Source organism: Scyliorhinus canicula, chromosome 16 (assembly GCF_902713615.1).
Source record: "Scyliorhinus canicula chromosome 16, sScyCan1.1, whole genome shotgun sequence".
Lineage (NCBI taxonomy): Eukaryota > Metazoa > Chordata > Chondrichthyes > Carcharhiniformes > Scyliorhinidae > Scyliorhinus > Scyliorhinus canicula.
Genome location: NC_052161.1, coordinates 63,188,643 through 63,210,504, shown reverse-complemented (window position 1 = coordinate 63,210,504; position 21,862 = coordinate 63,188,643). Strand labels below are relative to the sequence as shown.

Genomic DNA, 21,862 nt, shown 5'->3' with positions numbered 1-21,862 from the left:
CGCCGCTGGGTCCTACCTCCTAACTCTAGACTCCTTCAGTGCCGCCGGGTCCTGCCGCCCACCCTGGTCTACTCTGAACGCCGCTGGGTCCTACCTCCCATCTCTGGACGCCAACAGGTCCTTCCGCCCACCTCTAGGCACCGGGCCCTACCACCCTGCCTTCTCTGGCTCTGGGCACCACCAGTTTTTACTGCTTGCCCCCTCCATTCTCTGGACTGGCCTTATCTAAGCGCCGCCTGGTCCGTCCTGCCTCTGGACGCCGCCAGGTCCTACCTTCCACATCTGGGAACCACAATGTCTTACCACCCACCCCCTCCATTCTGCGCATGCCAGATCCTACCGCCCACCATGCTGCATTCTAGATTCCACTGGGTACTACCACCTCCCCCTTTCCGCTCTAGACATCACTGGGTCCTACCACCTGTCTCCTCTACTCTGGGCACCGACTGTTCCTACCACCTGCTACCCTCCAACTTTGAGTGCCGGAGGGTCCAACTGCTCATCTCCCTCTACCTCTGGGCCCCAGTGGGACCTATCACCCACCCATCTGGGCTGCAGGGTCCCGCAGGATCTTTGCCTCTGGGCTGCACGGCCCTATCACCTACCCCTTTGGGCTGCAGGGTCCTATCAACTGATCACTCCAACTCCAGGCCCCACTGCATCCTATCGTTCCCCCCAGCCTCTGGTTGCTGCCAGTTCTACTACCTGCCTGCACTCCCACACACTGCTGCCTCTAGTGGCCACTAGGTCTCCTGCCCATCTCTCTACCTCTGCGCATAGAACATAGAACGATACAGCGCAGTACAGGCCCTTCGGCCCTCGATGTTGCACCGACATGGAAAAAATCTAAAGGCCATCTAACCTACACTATGCCCTTATCATCCATATGCTTATCCAATAAATTTTTTAATGCCCTCAATGTTGGCGTGTTCACTACTGTTGCAGGTAGGGCATTCCACGGCCTCACCACTCTTTGCGTAAGAAACCTACCTCTGACCTCTGTCCTATATCTATTACCCCTCAATTTAAGGCTATGTCCCCTCGTGCTAGCCACCTCCATCCGCGGGAGAAGGCTCTCGCTGTCCACCCTATCTAACCCTCTGATCATTTTGTATGCCTCTATTAAGTCACCTCTTAACCTTCTTCTCTCTAACGAAAACAACCTCAAGTCCATCAGCCTTTCCTCATAAGATTTTCCCTCCATACCAGGCAACATCCTGGTAAATCTCCTCTGCACCCGTTCCAAAGCTTCCACGTCCTTCCTATAATGAGGCGACCAGAACTGTACGCAATACTCCAAATGCGGCCGTACTAGAGTTTTGTACAACTGCAACATGACCTCATGGCTCCGGAACTCAATCCCTCTACCAATAAAGGCCAACACACCATAGGCCTTCTTCACAACCCTATCAACCTGGGTGGCAACTTTCAGGGATCTATGTACATGGACACCGAGATCCCTCTGCTCATCCACACTACCAAGAATTTTACCATTAGCCAAATATTCCGCATTTCTGTTATTCTTTCCAAAGTGAATCACCTCACACTTCTCCACATTAAACTCCATTTGCCACCTCCAGCACTGATCCAGTTCCTACGATCTAGCAGGAATCAAGGTGACTGGTAGCTGCCAAGTACTCACGGTTTTCCAGCACTGACACACCTGCCTTTACCCAATACAAAAACATGGCACGACGAACTACAACACCACACTGACTCAAATGTGCCTGCCACTGACGCACAGTGCCTGGGTTCCTGAAAACGTACACCAAACCACCGTGTCAAATTTCAGGAACAAGCCTGCAGTGAATGAGGACATAATGCCATTCACATATTGAGCAATTGTCCAAGTTCTGTTGGTGTGCATGTCACAAACATACCAACCAGTTTAGTTCAGCTCTGGAGGCAGGTTTGATACTGATACACTGAATGATACTGGCACACTGAACAGCTGTATCTTACTGTCGGGACATGTGGTGCTGACACACTCAATAGTTGTATCTTACTGTAGGGGCATGTGGTACTGATGCACTGAACAGCTGTATCTTACTGTAGGGACATGTGGTACTGACATACTGAACAGCTGTATCTTACTATAGGGACATGTGGTATTGCCGCACTGAATAGCTGTATCTTACTGTAGGGACATGTGACACTGACACACTCAGCAGCTGTGTCTTACTGTAGGGAAATGTGGCTCTGACTCACTGAACAACTTTATTTTACTAAGGGGCATGTGGCATGGAATCGTACAATCATAGAAAAGTTGCAGCACCGAAGTGAGCCATTTGGCTCATCTTGTCCATACCAGCCCACGGACACCCAGGTGTCCTTTCTAATCCCACCTTCCAGCACCTGGTCCATAGCCTTGTATCTTACAGCACCGAAGTTGCAGATCCAGGTTTGTTTTAAAAGAGTTTAGGGTCTCTGCCTCCACCACCAACTCGGGCAGCGAATTGCAGAATCATCTACATAAAAAAGTTATTCCTCATGTTCCCTCACCATCTTTAATAATCGTTATTAGTGTCACATACCTAAAAAGCACCGGAGTGTGGCGACTAAGGGATTTTGAAACTAACTTCATTGCAGTGTTAATTTAAGCCTACTTATGACACTAATAAAGATTATTATTATTAAGTAGGCTTACATTAACACTGCAATGAAGTTACTGTGAAAATCCCCTAGTCGCCACACTACGGTGCTTGTTCGGGTACACTGAGGGAGAACTCAGAACGTCCAATTCACCTAACAAGCACATCTTTCGGGACTTGTGGGAGGAAACTGGAGCACCCAAAGGAATCCCATGCAAACACAGGGAGAACGTGCAGACTCCGCACAGGCAGTGACCAGAGCCGAGAATCAAACCCGGGTCCCTGGCGCACCCAATAGCTGTATCTGACTGTAGGAACGTGTGAGGGTGGCGTGGTAACACAGTGGTTTGCACTGAAGCAGCAGTGCTAACCATTGTGCTACTGTGCCACCCTCTACCCCGGTTCTGGAATTCTCCACCAAGGGAAACAATTTTATCCTGTCCACTCTACCTCTTCCCCTCATAAATTTGTACAGCTTAATTAAGTCACCCCTCAGGCTTCTTTGTTCCATGTAAAATAGCGTCAACCTATCCAATCTCTCCTCAAAGCTACATTTTTCTAGCTCTGGCAACATTCTTGTAAACCTCCTCTGCACTCTCGCCAGAGCAATTATGTCCTTCCTGTAATGTGGTGACCAGAACTGCATACAATACTCCAGTTGTGGCCTCACCAATGTTTTACACAATTTCAACATTTTATCCTTACTTTTATATTCTATACATCTGCCAATGGAGGAGACCATTCCATATGCTTTCTTTACAACCTTATCTGCTTGAGCTACTGCGTTTAGGGGCCTATGTACTTATATACCAAGATCTCTCACTCCATCTACGTCTCTTAGTATATTCCCATTTATTGTGTGCTCCCTATATCTGTTTGACCTCCCTAAATGCATGACCTCACACTTCTCTGTGTTAAATTCCATCTGCCACTTTATTACCCACTCCACAATCCAGCTATATCATTCTGGAAATTGTAGCTGTCTTCTAAACTATCCGCCACTCAGCCAATCTTTGTGATCATCTGCAAATTTCCCAATCGTGCTCCTCACGTGCACGTACCCGTACCAGCCTCCCCGGACAGGCGCCGGAATGTGGCGACTAGGGGCTTTTCACAGTAACTTCATTTGAACCCTACTCGTGACAATAAGCGATTTTCATTTCATTTTTCATTTCATGTGCAAAACATTAATATATTACACAAATATTAAGGGTCCCAATACCGAGCCCTCCAAAACACCACTTGAAACAACTTTCCAATTGCAAAGACAGACATCAAACATTACCTTTGTTTCCGTTACTAAGCCTACGTTTTATCCAATTTGCCACATTGAACTGTATCCCATGGGCATTCACCTTCTTGACCAATCTGCCATGTGGTACTTTGTCAGATACCTTGCTAAAATCCATGTACACAACATGGATATCTTCATCAACCATTCTTGTCACTTCCTCAAATAATTCAATCAAATTTGTAAGGCAAGACCTTCCTTTAACAAATCTATGCCTACTATTCCTGACTAGTCCATGCCTTTCTATGTGACAGTTAATCCTATCTTTCAGGACTGATTCTACTAATTTTCCCACCGACGTAAGACTAACTGGCCGGTAACTGTTTGGCATGCCCTTCGATCCCTTTTTAAACAATGAAACCACGTATGCATTGACACACTAAACAGCTTTATCTTATAGTAGGGACATGAGGCACTGGCACACTGAACAACCATTTCTTACTGTGGGGACATGTGGTGCGGACATATTCAACAGCTGTATCTTACTGTAGGGATATGTGGCACTGACACACTGAACAGCTGTATCTTACAATGGGGCATGTGGCATTGACACACTGAACAGCTGTATCTTACTGTAGGGACATGTGACACTAACACACTGGACAGCTGTATTTTACTGTAAGGACATGTGACACTGACACACTGAATGGCTGTGCCCGGCTACTAGCTCATGTCTGGGTGTTGATTCAATGGGCAAGTATCTCTGTCAGTGGCAGAATCAAATGTTGGACAGCCGAAATGCCAGCCAACCAAAAGTAGCAAATGCCTCTTGTTGTGTTATGTTTATTTTGGAATAGCTGGGGTGTAATGCTGAGGATACACCCTGTCTCACTCTGTAGATGTTGGTCTGTGGGAAGAGGCGGGATGGGAGTGCCTCGTCCCTTTTATAGTGAGATACCACCTCTGAGTGTCCTGACTGCTCATTGGTCGTGTCCTATTCTATGTCTTCATTAGCTGCATGTTTGCATATCATGACATCTCACAATGGAGATAGACAGCCAAGGGAAGCTTTGAACATATACTTGTGGCATTGACACCTCAAGTGATGTAAGCGGTTTTAGTGACATACAAAAAATTGACATTAAATGGATTGATTGATTCCAGGAACACATGTAAGACAAGACATCTAATAGCAGAGACTAACCTGTGACACACACAGCAGTGCCACACAAAGTTGCTGACACTGACTCCTTGACATGAATACCACTTGCATAGTAGCTGCAACCAGAAATAAACATGGAAATAGAGCACTTATATTGTATAAGTCAAAAGTATTTGATTGATGCAAACAGCATAGGTGCCAACTGCTGATTCACACTAACAAACATCTAAGGGCCCTAATGGGTGTAATCTTCAGCATGGATAGTCTTTGTGATTATGCTGGGAAATAGTGAAAGGTGCATTTGGTCTTCCTTTATTTTAAGAACATCAGCTGGGGTCCTTTACAGGCATGTGCCCAATTTTCCTGCACAGTCTCCAGCATTTGCTGTACCCAGGCAATCTAGGAAAACCTCTCCAACCTGTCAACACCATCTAGTTCCACGAACTGAACGAGATTAGCTCGCCAGATCCCCATAGGCCCATGGATTCAACCTGTCAGTGTGTCCATGTACTCAAACCAGGATTTGTTAGTATCATGCAAGTCCCCAGGCTGGCTATATGGTTTACTTATGTCTATGTTAAATAGTAGCAGAAAAGCTGGCTGTGGTCCAAGAGAAAATAATCTTTCTGCGAATCTGTCCAACTCCAATAAAGCAACAGGCCAAATAGGGTTACCAGTGCAGTAAGGGACAATGCCAGATGCACAGGCACTTAGCACTGACAGGTTAGGACCAATGGGTTGACTAACAATAGTGTTGCAGTAACATACTCTGTTCAACAGTGACTGGTGGCTGTCTTGAATCCACCTTGACTGGAGAATTTAGGAACGATTATGGCTAAAATGCCATCCCAAAACATTGTATTGCACCCGTTGACAACAAACTAATTTAAATTTGTAATTAGTTATGGTATGCATTCATAAATCTATGAGGTACCAATATATTAACATGAATAACCCAGGACCTCATTTTGAATCTAAAGGATGAATTAGCTTAACCAATTTCATAGGTTTGTTGCAAAGATTGGATTTTCTTTCTCTCTTATATCATACTGCACTCTTCTGGCTGAAAGAAATTACCAATTGATTTAGTACAATTTTACCTTTAATGAAACATGCAAGCACTTATGTTTTGAGCAGAAATGTTATGAAGCTCTGTGTGAATGGATCATTGTTTCTACTAGCAGAGTTAACTATAATTCACTCGGAATACTGGAACTTGTGCATCAGAACTGAAAAAGTTTGTACAATTACTGATTTACAGAATTACACAATTCAAACCAAATGGCACCCGCAGACTTAATGGCGGCAGCATCATGGAATTAAATATTCAGACTTCCAGGTTCAAGAGCCACAGAAGATCCTTAAGCAGAAGACAACAGTAACCACCTTGAAAATAAATGACGAAAATTGAAGTTGAAAAAACAATTTCTGTAATGTAGATGGTAATAATTAAGGAACAATAAATAGTTGTGGTGAACATCGCGAGTTAGAAATACAGAATTCCTGTGTGTTCTATTTTGACATCTCTCACCAATAGTCTCAGCTATAAAATTCAGAATAATTTTGGCTGCGAGAACCAGTAAGATGAGATCTTAGTAGACTATGTCAGCCATGGCTCAGTTAGTAGCATTGTTGCCACTGAGTCAGAAGTCTGTAGGTTCAAGTTCCATCCTAGACAATTGAACACAAAACGGTCAGGTGCAGTCCTACCAGAGATGCTGGGCACGATTCAGCAAACAGAAGTTAAAGGGTGGCACAGCAGCACAGTGGTTATCACTGTTGCTTCACAGCTCCAGGGACCCCAATTCTATTCCTGGCTTGGGTCACTGCCTGTGCGGAGTCTGCAGGCTCTCCCCATGTCTGCGTGGGTTTCCTCTGGGTGTTCCGGTTTCCTCCCACAAGTCCCAAAAGACGTGCTTGTTGGGTAATTTGGACATTCTGAATTCTCCTGCTGTGTACCTGAGGAGGCGCCGGAGTGTGGCGTCTCGAGGCTTTTCACAGTAACTTCATTGCAGTGTTAATGTAAGCCTACCTGTGACACAAATGAAGATTAATATTAAGTCCTCTTTCGGGCGCGGTTGGCGGGCTGTTTATCAGCGGCTGCAGGACCGAGAATCACCTTGCCATTCAACGACACTTTGCCATTTTTTTCCCCCGCCGAGGCCACACTCAGAAAGATTTCCTGCTTGCAGGAATGGTTGCTCGCAGATCAGGGGTCCTTTTCATTGGCAGCCCCAATCCTTCCCTTCACTTTATTGAACCCCCTTCACACTTCAAAACTTGTAGAAGCACCTGGGAACCCTATTCACCCCTCTCCAATTGGAAAGAGTCCCACCCTCCCCCCACCCCCGGGTCCAATCCGTGGCAATGCCAACCTGGCACCCAGGAACCTGGGCACTGGATGGCATTATCAAGGTGCCAGGCTGGCAGTGCTAAGGTTCCTAGGTGATGGAGGAGTGCCAGGGTACTACCCTGCCCTGTCTCCAACTACCTGGGGGTCTTCAATGGACTGCGAGACCCCACTAGGTGTTGTTATGACACATTTGCATGGATCAGTACCAAACAGCACCCTAATGAGGTCTCGTAGGCGTCAGGTGAATCTGGCATCCAGATATTTAAATGAGCTGAATGGTTCATTTAAATATGCTGGTCTGGATGATGCCCAATGAGGGCAAGGTCCAGATCGCACTGGGCGGAGCGAGTCAGGTAACTCGCGATCGGCCAGGTGCAGAGTCTGATTTGGGCTCGCAAGTGATTCACCTGAATCCAGGCCCGGCACAATGGGGTTGCTGAATCGTGTCTGCTATGTTTCAGAAATGGGGCGACGCAGTTCGACACAGGGTCCTAGGTTCGATTCCCACTTAGGTCACTGTCTGTGCGGAGTCTGCACGTTCTCCCCGTGTCTGCGTGGATTTCCTCCGGGTGCTCCGGTTTCCTCCCACAAGTCCCAAAAAACGTGCTTGTTAGGTGAATTGGGAATTCTGAATTCTCACTCTGTGCACCCGAAAAGGGGCTGGAATGTGGTGACTGGGGTATTTTCACAGTAACTTCATTGCAGTGTTAATGTAAACCTACTTGTGACAATAATAAAGATTATTGTTATTAGTTTAAAAGAAGGCCCTCTCAAGAAGATATAATAGACCTTCTAGTGCTATTTGAAGTGCAAGGGGTTTCTCCTGGATCTCAATGCTGTTTGTGGAGCCTTGCTGTACAAAAATTAATTGTCGTGTTTTCTTGATGTAGAATCATAAATCAGTATATAAGAGGTCCTTTGGCCCATCTAACATGTACCGACAAAAAAAAGTACTCTGATCTACACTAATCCCACTTCCCAGAACTTGCCCTATAGCCTTGAATGTTGTGTCATTTCAAGTGCTGATCTAAGTACTTTTTAAAGATTGTGTGGTTTCCTGCCTCAACTATCCTCCCAGGCAGTGCATTTCAGATTCCCACCACCCTATGAGTGAAAACGCTTTTCCTCAAAACCCTTCTAAACCTCCTGCCTTTCACCTTAAAATTATGCCCCTTGTTATTGACTCTTCAAGTATAATAGTGCTGAAATGTCAAAAATGTACTTACTTTGGGATGTCCTGAGGTCACGAAAGGCGCTATCGAAATGCAAATCATTTTTTTCCTTTAGGTTGCCAGACATACTGAAAAGTTCAAGTATTTTCTGTTTATATTTCAGATTTACAGCAGAAGCAACACTTTGCCCAGTACCTACGTGAGATTGTTTACTTGAACCAGTTGGTGTACAAAATACAAGGGAATTGGCAGAACAGCCAGTGGTGACTTGAGGAAACTAAATTTTGCAGTGAGTTGTTATGATGTGGAGTATGTTGCCTGTAAATGCAGTTGCAACAACTCAACAATAACTTTTAAAATGAAATTGGATCAATACTTGAGAAGAAAAGTTTTGCAGGAAGGACCAGGGGAGTGAGATTAATTAAATGGCTCTTTCAAAGAGCTGGCATAGACAGGATGGGCTGAATGGCCTCTTCTCTGCTGCATCATTCGATGATTCTACAGAGTGAGTTCCCAGACACAGGCCAATTATTCGGGAGATCCTTGCCTGCACGATCTCCTGTGCGGGAGGAATGAAATCAGTCCAGAAGCAGCTGAGTTACAGGAAAGGATGTGGAAAATCTGACACCAAGTTTAATTCAAATTAGAAAATGAATCATCTCTGGAACAACGCCTGTCCATGTCATCATCTCTCTTTGTCTGCTGACAATTCTATCTTGTACATTCATTTCATAAGACAGCAGCCCTGTCTTGGCTACAACTACACCTAGCCGGGAACAAACTTGGTCCACTTCCGAAACTTCTGACGTACACTGGTTCACCTATTGCAAACAGCACTGCTGCTTTGCCTGAATCGTGGGTTTTTTTCTGACTTCTCTGACTGGCCATTACCCTCCCTGGCAAATTTGGAAACACCAAACTTAGTTTGGTCCTAAGACGCCAGCCCATCAATAACTCCGCTGACATCACTCCTGTTGTAGAGTGCAGTGTTGGTCCAGTATCCTAGCAGAAATTGAGACGTTCTGGTTTCCACAGTCGCACATGACTCCTTTTTCAGACCTGCCTTGAAGGTTTGGACTGCTCGTCCAGCCAGTCCATTGGATGCTCGGTTGTATGGCGCAGTCCAGCTATGCTTTATACCATTCGTGGAGGTGAAATTCTGAAATTCAGCACTCGTAAGTTTGTTCCATTATCCAACATGATTACTTCATTTAACCCATGGGATGCCAAACCCTGACGCAATGTATCAACTATGGCATGCAATATCATGGACTACATTTCAAACACTTCCATCCACTTCAAATGGGTGGCAGTGCTACACTCTCAGGCAATTGAGGCAACTCAGTGCATTCACATTTACTATCTGCTTCCAGGATGGTGTTGGAATGTATACTCAAATGCTGATAAGATTAATGCCCAATACTGAGTCCACACTGATGCGATTGGCAGAATAGCTAATCCTTAAAAAGATCCAAAGTGGTCTGTGGTCCGTTACAATGGTGAAAAGCCTTCCATGCACAAACTGGTGGAACGTCTTTACTCCATACATGACATCAACCCTTCTTTTTCATCTGAGAATAGCCTTTTTTGGCCTCTGGGAGAGATCTGGAGACATATCCTGTAGGCCTTTCCGACCCATCATCCATTATTTGAGACAAAACTGCACCAAACTGCACCAATTTTCTAGGTGGGTCAAAGTGCACTGATAAACAAGATGACTGTGATAGCTGCTTTACCTTGTTAAAAGCTTCTCTCTAAGGCACCCTCCTAAACCAATGCTTCTTTAGTAACACACATATGGAGGCCGACAAATTCATTGGAAAACAGCCATAATAATCCACCATTCCTAAGAAGCACATAAGCTCAGATGGGTTTCTGGACGACGGTGCCTCCTATATTGCTCTAACCTTGTCTTCCATGGGGTGCAACCCATGTGCATCTACCCGGTACCCAGATGTGCTACTTCATAGGCCTGAAAAGCACATTTTTCCTTCTTGAGGCAAACTCCAGCCTCTTCAAGTCTTCCTCACACCTCTTCTTAATTAGCTAAGTGCTCATCTTCCATTAACAGACCGTACTCTGCCTGGTACCATCTGGTGATTGGATTATATCCCAGTGGAATGCTTTTCAGAGTCCTAAGTAGTTTCAGTTTTGATTCTGCCAGCCCAGCGGTAAGAACCTGCGAACTCTCCCCAGGAAAGCTGCTGTGAGTGCTATCCCTCTCTCTCCAGAAAGACAGGGGCATAGCCGACTAGATCTCTCTCCAGAAAGCCTGCTATGAGGGCTATTGGGTGGCACGGTAGCACAGTGGTTAGCACTGTTGCTTCACAGCATCAGGGACCAGGGTACAATTCCCGGCTTGCGTCACTGTCTGTGCAGAGTCTGCACGTTCTCCCCGTGTCTGCGTGGGTTTCCTCAAGGTGCTCCGGATTCCTCCCACAATCCCAAAAGACATGCTGTTAGGTGAATTGGACATTCTGAATTCTCCTTCAGTATACCCGAACAGGCACTGGAATGTGGCGACTAGGGGATTTTCACAGTAACTTCATTTCAGTGTTAATGTAAGCCTACTTGTGACACTAATAAAGATTATTATTATTCCTGAAACTACAGAGACCTGAACACCAACCACAAACATGAAAGCAAAGTTTGAGGAAAAGTAAGCTGCCTCTCCAGAAAAGCTGTGAGTACTGCATTCTAAACTAGAGAGCTTGAATGAATGAATAATTCTACAGACAGGTACAGGCTGCCAACACAGACTTAAACCTGCAAGCTTGCTGTGATGGATGGTGTGCTAGAAACATCACCTGAAACAAAAACTATTTTTCCTTTTGCTTATTATTTTTACCCCTTTCCACCCCTCTGTCTTTGTCTGTCCTGTCTGAGCATGCGTAGAGGGTGGGGGAGGGGGTAGTTAAGGTGGGGGGGTTAGGAAATAATTAGTAGCTAATTAGTTGTATTTGCTGTATAGTTTATTATAGTTCTTGTTATAAATAAACAGTAAATGTGTTTAAACTTACAAACCTGGTGACTGTAATTATTGGACAGCCAAACGCCAAAGAAGTTGGGTATTTTAAAGAATTATTGGTTAATCCACTTGTGTTGTAACTCCGGGACACGTGGGGTTAGAATTGACCATGCACTTACCCAGGGTGTTGTAACAAAAGTTACTGTAATGGCTGCTTCCTCAGCAGCCTCCTCCATCCACCACAACTCCCCCCCCCCCCCCTCCCCCGCCTCCAAAGTCCATAACCCCTGTCAGCCTTCAGGAGACTGCTTCCTCATTTTGTAAATCCTTCATTCTGGACCCCCATTAGAGATAATCAAATCATCACCTCTTCACATTCAATGGCATTACCATCACTGAATCTCCCACTATCAATATCCTGGGGATTACCAGTGATCAGAAACTGAACTGAACTAGTCATATAAGTACTGTGGCTACAAAACCAGATCAGAGGCTAAGAATCCTGTGGTAAGTAACTCACCTCCTGACTCCCCAAAGCCTGTCCATCATCTACAAGGCACATGTCAGGAGTGTGATGGAATACTCTTCACTTGTCTGGATAAGTGCAGTTCCAACAACACTCAAAAAAGCTTGATATTATCCAGGACAGCCCACTTGAATGGCACCCCTTCCACAAACATTCACTCTGTCCACCAACGCATAGTAGCAGCTGTGTGTACCATCAACAAGATACGCTGCAGGAACTCACCAAGGCTCCTAAGACAGCACCATCCAAACCCATGTCTAATACTCTTTAGAGGGCCAAGAGTGGCAGAGATCTGGGAACACCACCACCTGGAAGTTCCCTTCCAAGTCATTCACCATCCTGACTTGGAAATATATCGCCGTTCCTTCACTGTCACTGAATCACAACCCTGGAATTCCCTCCTTAATAGCACAGTGGGTGTGCCTCCACCAAATGGGCTGCAGTGGTTCAAGAAGGGAGCTCGCCACCACCTTCTCAAGGGAAACTAGTGATGGGCAACAAATGTTGGCCTAGCCAGCAAAGCCGACACCCCGTAAAACTAAATTTAAAAAAAGACGTGACACCCTCGCGTTCCCACCACCGCGCAGTGTAGATTCACCGGAGGGTTTAAATTATGCGGTCAGCTTGTATCAACTGGGCTTCTATTCCCGTCAGTGTAGACAACTTGAGGGTGATGCGACTGAGGCAGACGTAATTCATGTTGGGTTTGCCTTAGTTGGCCACCCAGTGTTAAATTGCATTAGCACCAGGTTTTAAATCTGCTTCCGACAGCGCGAACATCGGCTGCTCCCCAAGGGTAAAATACAGGCCCATGTCTCTCTCTCCACAGATACTGAAAGACCTGCTGAGTGTTTCCAACTTTTTCTATGGGCTTGATGAAAGTGCATGTCGCTGCACCAACTCAGACTCTTTGAGTGATCCGTAACACACCACTGTTATATTACTTATCATGTAGATCTGTATAGTTACACATTTTGGCTAAGAATTTGAGATGTGTGATGAAATTATTCACCGGTTAAGCAATTTTTTGAAACCTTTTGTGAAATCTTAATCTTTCTAAAATTTCATTGATCTGCATCTTGCAATGCTCATCGGACTTCGCTATAACCTGATCAAATTTTGTTTTATCTTCACCAGCATTAATATTAAAGGAATTGAAGATTTCAATTGCTTGCTGACCTGCGAGGGATAGAAGTAAAGCAACTCTTCTAGCTTCTGGTGCAGCACTTAAGTCACTTGCTTCTAAGTACAATTGAAACTGTTGTTTGAACAATTTCCATTCAAATTTAAATTACCAGTGGTCTTGAGATGACTTAGCACTTGAACTTCATCCATTGAAAAGTTGTTTTTGTCGAAGTTTCGGATGTTGCGATGACTTCTTAGTCAAATAGTTGATTCTGATTTTTTTTTTAAATTCTAAATCTTCACTAATCTTTCTTAAAAGCTTTAACTACTCTGGTACCATGTTATATTACTTTACGCAATATTACTCCCTGAACCAGCTGAGTTGATGAAATAAAACATAGTCTTTTAAAGATTAACTAATTTAATGAGTAATATAAATGATATTTGTGAGTCCTTGGAACTTAATACTCAACTAGTAAAAGAAATAAAATACAGTAAAGATAACTAAATAACTATACAATGTAATCATGAAATAACTCATAACTTCTCTCTCTCCAGCTATTCTATGTCTTGTCTGTTCACTCTCCTGAAGCACACTTGCTCAGAAAGAGCGGGAAAGTCTTTCTTCTACTATCTGATAGCGAGGCACCTAGTGTTGAATTGACTGTACTACATTTACATACATTGATCATGTATATATTAATATACAGAGATCACTACAACCACCACCACACAATTAAAAACTCAGTTCCACCTTATTCAAGCAGGCTTAACGGTTTTTGTAGTCAGAATAGTGTAAGGGCAAACGTTTGAAGTTCAGGTCAAATCATCGATTCTGTGTTATCTATGAAGAATACAATTGCAAACCCTGTGGAAGAGCAAGTTATCGTTGACAGTAACATTTGTATTTCTGAGTTTAACTGCGCAAGTGCAGATACCAGAAGCTGCTGTCATTTATACACTTTAGTGAGAGCAAGTGTTGACAGTTTCACCATCATTGTAACTGCAAATTCAGGGTCAATGGTTTTAGATTTCCAATGTTTACTTGGAAGAAATTGTAGCTAAATAAAAAAATAGCTGGGTTTAACTTTTAACAAACGGTAGCAGTAACATTCAATGCCAAGTTGCTGCAGTCCAGTGTAAAAGTACTCCTCAGCTGCATTGCTGTCTCTTCTGTCCACAGTATTCAGCATCTTGATCACCAAGTAGCTTCCAACTAAATTGTGGCCGGTGCATCGCACCGACGGGATGCTGTGTTCCGGTGCCTCAACAACAGCATCAATGCATTCTACTCCGTAGGTACACTAAACGTCGTTGGCATATCATTCACGGGCCTGACCCGCTATTCTCCAGGGCCTCCGCTATGCTCTGCCTCTGCCTTGTTTCACTTGTGGTTTTAAAAATCGGGAAACAAGCGCCATGGCTGCTGAAGGAGAGAGAGGAGGTAGGACATGCAGAGGTGCGCCCGTTGGCAGGGCAGGCTGGGGGAGTGGGGGGGGGAGGTGTCTGCTAGGCCTGGGAGGGGGTGCAGTAAGGGGTGATGGTGGGTGATCAGGGGATAGTACATGGGGTCGGGGTCACTCCCCGGGACTATGGCGTCCAGACACGGACCACCATTGCCCCGGCCTGCACGGCAGCCATCTTGTTGAGCACCCCACTGACCACCCTCCATGGATCATGGTTGCACAGACTGACACCAGCCGTAAGGGTACCACCACCCCACCATCCCCCACCCCAGTCCTTACCCTCCATCCCACCACCCCAGCATTCCACCGCCCAACTTCCTCCCCACCACCGCCACACGGGACACACTAATTGTCTCCAGGTCCTCCGACCAGGGGGGTTGGCCGACGGCATGGACATCCCATTCCTCACACCCCAGCACACCTGGCCGACCACCCTATCCCATGGCCACCCATCCTATCCTACCGGCCCATCCCCCTCCCCCTCTCGCAAACCCCCCCGTGAATCCTACCTGCCTCACTATGGGGCGCGGGCCCTGGGTTGACATTAACAGCGGGTCTGTTGCATGAGATGGAGGATGATGACAACCCGCTCTGCGATGAGCTCTGGTGTTTCACATCGTTTGACAATGTCTGACCCCTGCCCATGGCAGCACTTTCCACCATCCACCTGGGTGATCCCTGCATGTGAGCTGGCCATTCCATCACATGGTCCTATCGAATCCCTGGGGTGTTGGAAGTGCGGACAGCGACGGGGGTGGGGGTGGGGAGTATAAGGTGGAGAGGGATAGGGGTGGGGCACCGGGGTGGTGAGCGCTGGCTGAACTGGGATTCCTGGCCCAAGCTGACCCCCACGTCTGCCCATCTTCCCCCCCCCCCCTCCCCCCCCACACCTCAGCACCTCTTCTGTGGCCAGTGCAGCCCATCCCTCACACCCTCTGACAGAGCATCAAAACTTTGTGAACAGGTGTTTATTGTGAAACGGTGCACATTTTTGAGCAGGTTTGTGCCTTATCTCATCACGTTATACCGTGACAACTGGTGTCTACTTTTCTGGTCACCTAAAAGTCCTAACATTACATCTAGGTAGATCCCCAGGCAGTACATCAGGAGTGGAGGCATCCTGCTGCGGTTCACTCCCTGTGACCTGGATCCCCATTGGCGACCGTCCTCTGGAGCGACTGTGCCTGCTTCTGCTGGGGTGTCCCTGGTGACGTGGTTCCATCCTGTTCTGCCCACTGCCAGGAACAGGGAGGGGGAGTCCGAGATTCTGTGGTGTATGGCACCTTCCTTGCGGGAGTCACTGGCATGGGTCCCATCAACTCCTCCTCCCTCGGGGTGTCCGATGGCCTCCAGGCTACTCCTTGGGATGGGGATGTGAGTGGAGCTAACCACTGAGGCTCCCCCACCACCTGGTGCTGCCAGTCCTGGAGGCCCACTGCCATCCTGACGAGGGTCTCATTGCTCATGTCCATGGAGCACATGGACTGGACATCACCCAGTGACTGTGCCACCACCCTCGGTGACTGGTTCAGGTCAGCCAGCACCCAGGCAATGCCACCCTCAGCCATGACCCGCTGTGACTGGGCCAAGCTCTCTAGCCCTGCTGCAATGTCCAGGTGGCTCTAGTACATGGCTGCCAGTGGCAAGACAGCCCTGTCCTGTGCCTCGACCACCGCCCGCACAGTGTCACAGGCCTTGGACATCCTGACCCATGGCCGATACCGTCACCCCCAAGGCCACCACCGTGGATTCCACCCGTGCAGTGTTGGCCTGGGTAGCACACATGTTCAACACCGGCTCCTGCCCCTGCATGCAGTTGGACTCCTCCAACTGCACATGCAGACGCTGGATAGTTGCTGACACCCCCTCATGTAGTCACTGGCTCTGTGACTACATCTCCACTGTCCTTTCCAGAACGGCCTTTCCAGAAGCCCGAAACCCGATTGTACGTCAGCTAGTCCCTGGGGCTGCCCTCTGGCTGGCTGGCCCCTCAGGGGTTCCTACCTCCACCTAATGTCCCACAGCACGTGTGTGGTGCGCACCAGATAATGCCCCAGGAGCCACTTCATTAATGTGCCCAATCGAGGTGCGTGTCGTGGAGGGTGTCGGAGACAGCTGTCTCGAGAAGTCAGTGTTGTCCCTGGACTGGTGCTCCAGGGTGTATCGGGCTGCATTTGGAGGGCGTTCATCATTGTGTTGCCTCTTCCTCGCTGCTATCTGCTTGGACTGGGGCCCTGGGACACCAGAAGGGCCTACCTCATTGCCTATGATCCTGCAAGACACAAAGCATGATTCATGATTGGTTCGCGCATTGGGGTGGTGCGTGGTGGTGTGGTGGTGGGTGATGGTGGGGATAAGTGTGGGCGTGTGGGGAGTCATGTGGGGATGGTGGGGGTGGGTCATGGTGGGAATGGCGAGAAGGTGGCGGGGAGGTCGTGCCACATGTGCCATGGGGAACCACAACTTAGTTGGGTCTCAATTGCTCGCCGGATCCCAACCTCCGTCTTGCCGACTGCCTACTCTCAAGGCCCAACTACCAGGTCCAATGCCTACTGTTCTGCTGCAGTGAGGTGCCACATATCCCATTGTCCTCCTCTGGTATTTTCTCTCTCCTGTCTTTTATGCGCTGCCTTTTCCTGGGGGGAGGAAATCAGAAAGCGCAATGTTAAGCAGTCGGATGCATGCAGCACAGGGTGTGGGTAGCTGGTGGCCTTCGAGGCCAGGACAATCGGCCATGGTGGGCGGAATGCTGGCATGTGGTTCAGGGTGGGAACCGTGCACACTGCCGGCAGGTGGGGTCCGGTCGGCCTCTAGGTGCGGGGAGGAGGGGTGTTGTTACGGGTGTGTGGGACAGGGGTCAGTGCCGGGGCACGATGCTGGTTACAGGGGAAGCGGTGGCATAGTGGTATTGTCACTGGACCAGTTAACCAGAGACCCAGAGTAATGCTCTGGAGGCCCAGGTTCAAATCCCGCCACTGCAGATGGTGAAATTTGTATTCAATAAAAATCTGGAATTAAAAGTCTAATTATAGCTTTGAAACCATTGACGATTGTCGTAAAAACCCATCTGGTTCACTAATGTCCTTGAGGAAAGGAAATCTGCCATCTTTACCTGGGCCTAAATGTGACTCCAGATCCACAGCAATGTTGTTGATTTTTAACCTCAAGGGCAATTAGGGGTGGGCAATAAATGCTGAACCAGCCTGGGAAGCTCACATCCCATGAACGAATAATAAAAAACTCATCCTGGCTGCCCTGAGGAGGTTGTGCAGCTTCTTCCTGCACTGCTGTCCGATCCTGACGGTGGGGCCCACGGTGCTCCCGGCCTGTGCCACCTGAACCCAGGCCTGGGTGTACGACGGCTGGTGGCAGCCTCCTTCCCACCTACAGGGTAGGCCGCCTCTCCTTCCTGGCGACCAGCAAGGTCTTCACCTCTGCGTCCGCAAACCGGGGTGCCATTCTCCGTGCTGCCGTCTTGTTGGCTGGGATGAGTGTGTGGGGAGTGGAGTGCTAATATGCGGTCGCAACTTGTCAGCCTCTCGAGTGTTAATCCCGACCCCAGCGAATCGGGCTCCGTTTTTAATTGGAATTGCTCATGTTCCATGTGACGCCAGTGCTAACCCATTAACCATTGATGAATTGCTCGAGGACCGGCGCCAATTTTGCTGTCATAGAAGTCCACCGATTTTGTTATGGCGTCAGCCCTTAGTCTCTGAAATGGAGAATCCCACCCAATGTGTGAATTGTAGACTTATTATTATGCTGAAAAACTCATAGGCTTAAAGCAATGCAAGAACATTGAATATGGCCATTCAGCCCTCGAGTTTGGTCCACCATTCAATAAGATCATGGTTATCTGCAACTCCATTTTGCTTCTTACATCCTTTTTTTTTAAATTTAGAGTACCCAATTCAATTTTTTCCACTTAAGGGGCAATCCACCTGCCCTGTACATCATTGCGTTGTGGGAGAAAAACCCACCCAAACACGGGGAGAATGTGTAAACTCCACACGGACAGTGACCCAGAGCTGGGATTGAACCTGGGACCTCGGCGCCGTGAGGCAGCCGTGCTACCCACTGAGCCACCGTGCTGCCCCCTCATCGATCCTTTGGTACAAAATGTGTGTTGATCTCAGTTGTGACATCTTTGATGGACCCTAGCATCCACATCCATTTTAGAGTAGAGAGTTCTAAATTTCTAACATCCTTGTGTGAAAAGTGGTCATTAATTTCACTCTGATTGGCTTGGCTCCAATTTGCTTCTTATTATTGACACCCCACGAGTGGAAATAATTTCTGTGCATCTATCTGATCAAACCATTTTAATATTTTAAACACCTCAATCACATCACCCTCAAACCTTCTACACTGAGAGCAATACAAGCCCAGTTGAAGCAACCTGATCACATAATTTAAACATCTCAGCTGTGGTAACTAATTTCCCACACGGGACCTATGGGGTGGGAATGATTGTCCTCCCGGCGCTCCTTGTGGAGCATGAGCTCCTCCGCTAGGAGTGATGTATCGCAGTTAACCCATGTATATAAGGTTGGCCAGTGAGGCACTGACCAGAGAGAGAGGATCCCCGTAGGGATGTACTGGGTAGTGCATGTATCATTTGTGTAAATAAAACTGTTCTCATTTTACTCAGTTTGGACTCCCTGTGTCCTTATTAAAGTAACCTTCCGGTGAATCCACACTGCATCCTTGCCAAGCCCAACATATACTTCCTGAGGTGCAGTGGCCAAAACTGAACAAGAGTCAGTTGTTTAAAGTACCAGTGAATGGACTTATTGTTGAATGTAACATCGCTGCTTAGTTATGTTCAACAACTTTTTTTTTCTCACAGGACCTTGAAACAGTGAACTTTAAACAAATGAAATAAGTCAAATTCCATTTTATACGTGGCTTTGCAAGATTTATGCTTTGACGATCACATGCTCCAGTTTAATTTGTAATAAACAATGGAAAATTGCATGGACCACAAATCATTCACCCTGATACTGGTGCTTGAATGCCTAGTAGGTGCTCACTTTCTGCAAAGCAGTGGACCTGGAGCATTAAGTCACAACCTTTATCTCGATATCAATGGTAGTTTCGTTAACCTTTAAAGCAGGAAATTTGAGGAAATAGGTCCTATTGCCTGGAGCAAAAAACTGGAAGTTGCACATATCTGGCACTTCTAAATAAAACACGTCTATTATCATCAAAGGGCATGGCAGTTGACAACACCACAAATAAAAATGAGGTTTACTAACATAAAGATCAGCTTCTGCACCAGAGCTTCAAGATTTTGTGCCAACAAAATTAGCTGTGCTCAAAGCCACTAATATGTAGTAATTGAAATTCTAACCTTGATGGAGAGAGGTTGACTGATCAGATTGCCTGGAGTAATCCTTTAATCCTGATAAGTTACAGCATTTAAATAGAAGGATTTTCATTTAGTTTCATTTTACAACGTATGCACATGGATTTGAAAAGTGCAAGGAACATTTTAATAAAATGCAGAATTGTACAAGTACCGTAACGCTAACAAAATATAAATTTAAAATTGACTGTCATTTTAGCGTACAGACACTTTAGCACAAGAATATTACCATGTCCCCTATATTAATGGAGGTTTTAACCTGGTTAAATAAATGGGTTAATGTTTCTATTAAAGGAGCTAATTAGAAGAGAAATATCATGTGAATGTGTGAAGTGTTCACTCACCAGTAATTTCTAGTTTGAAATGTAACAGGAACTGGAGATGCAAGGTGATAGCCAGAAGTCAGAACGAGCAAATTGCTGTTGAACCAAGAAAGGGCTGACTGCAGATGATTGTCGAAAGACTTAACCGAATAGTGACAGCAATGGCCTGCAATAGACGGCGGAACTGTTTCAATACAGCAGCTAAACTGCTATCTGATAAAAGAGGTCACAGCTATCATGCTGATAGGCTAACGCCATCAATTGGCTTTGCATGATTGTTTTCTGTTACATCACTGGTTGCTGCCTTGCGATGAAACTTGTGAAAAGCTAACTGTGAGATACATACTGAATTTTACCTTTACATGGTCAAAACAAATACCGCTAAGATTGTGACATCTTGGGTCTGTATTGCATTGTTAAAAGTAATGAGTTGAAACCAATTAGCTGTTGGAATTCCGAAACCAAATTATTGTTCTGCTGCGAAGATTGCTTTGACCATCAAATTATCATTGGCTGTGCTGAAATGATGTAAAAAAAAATCAGTTCTTAATCTTAAAGTTAAGGTACAAGTTGAATGATACTTCAAACAATGTTGTGCCAAATCCATAGTCATAGTTGTTGTGCTCTGTGATATAACCGTTGTAACAATGTACATAGAACATATAGTTTTTTAACTAATAAGATGATTTATCAACAAACACGTGGAAAAGATAAATAATGAACTATAATCCAGACAATGGCTACTAAATTAATTCATTGAATTCTCCTGGAGCTATTCTAAGTGCAACTGTCTTCTTGTTCTGCTCACTACCAACTGGCGAGTGCCCCGAGTCGCGTGATAGATCTATGATGCCACCTGCTGGCTGGAGGCTGTACCGATAACTATGTGCACTGATAGGCAACTATATACATTGATTTGTACACGCATATCACCACAATGGTGCATTGTGGTTCTTTCTAATAGAGTCAGTCTATGCAGGTTATGAGAAAACCAGAATTCCTTCTTTGGTTTTATATGGTTTTATATAGTTCAGCCACTTTCATATTAAAAATTGCATCAGCCAGGTGGGTCCATATGAGTCTATATGCTGCAAAGATAGTCCACGAATGGCCTGTTCACTACACAAATAACCTGTTCACTGTTAGATTGAATAAATATCCATGTGAGCCCCTTGTCTATTGAATTCACCAGTCACCTTGTCAACTGATTCATTGTGAATGTGTAATCAAATGTGTTTTCAACGCTTTAATACTATGGCTGCCAAAGCACAGTGCATTGTTTGTTTCCATAGGACCCTCGCCAAGGAGATTTTATGTGAACTAATCAGTCTAAAAATCTACTTTCCAGAGGTTGTCAGATTTTAAAGACAGACAAGTGGACAATGTCAGTGGCATTGGGAAGAGATATTGGCAGCATCATTTATTTTGTGAGATATTAGTCTCTTCAGATCCTGCTTGTTAAAGGTAATCTTCAAAGGGGCCATTTCTATTGTAAAGGGATCCAATAAATAGATGTCAGGCCTTGTAGCCATTCATTAGTTCTGTTCATTTACTGCCACATGTGACAGGAGGTGATA

At 46.0% G+C, this 21,862-nt stretch overlaps 1 protein-coding gene across 3 annotated transcripts in view; it reads right to left on the bottom strand.

Annotated features, from left to right (window-relative positions):
• sgms1 (sphingomyelin synthase 1) overlaps nucleotides 1-20,463 on the bottom strand; it is a 162,862-nt gene extending 142,399 nt beyond the window's left edge. The window contains exons 1-2 of one of the 3 annotated variants that reach the window (XM_038821273.1): nucleotides 20,307-20,463; nucleotides 19,948-19,998 (exon numbers count right to left, since the gene is read on the bottom strand). The gene's annotated coding sequence lies outside the window, so the exon portion shown is untranslated. Of the gene's footprint in view, nucleotides 1-94; nucleotides 135-19,947; nucleotides 19,999-20,306 lie in introns of those variants that run through there. The other 2 variants (XM_038821274.1, XM_038821275.1) reach the window with 2 other exon arrangements.
• Nucleotides 20,464-21,862: the final 1,399 nt, after the last annotated feature.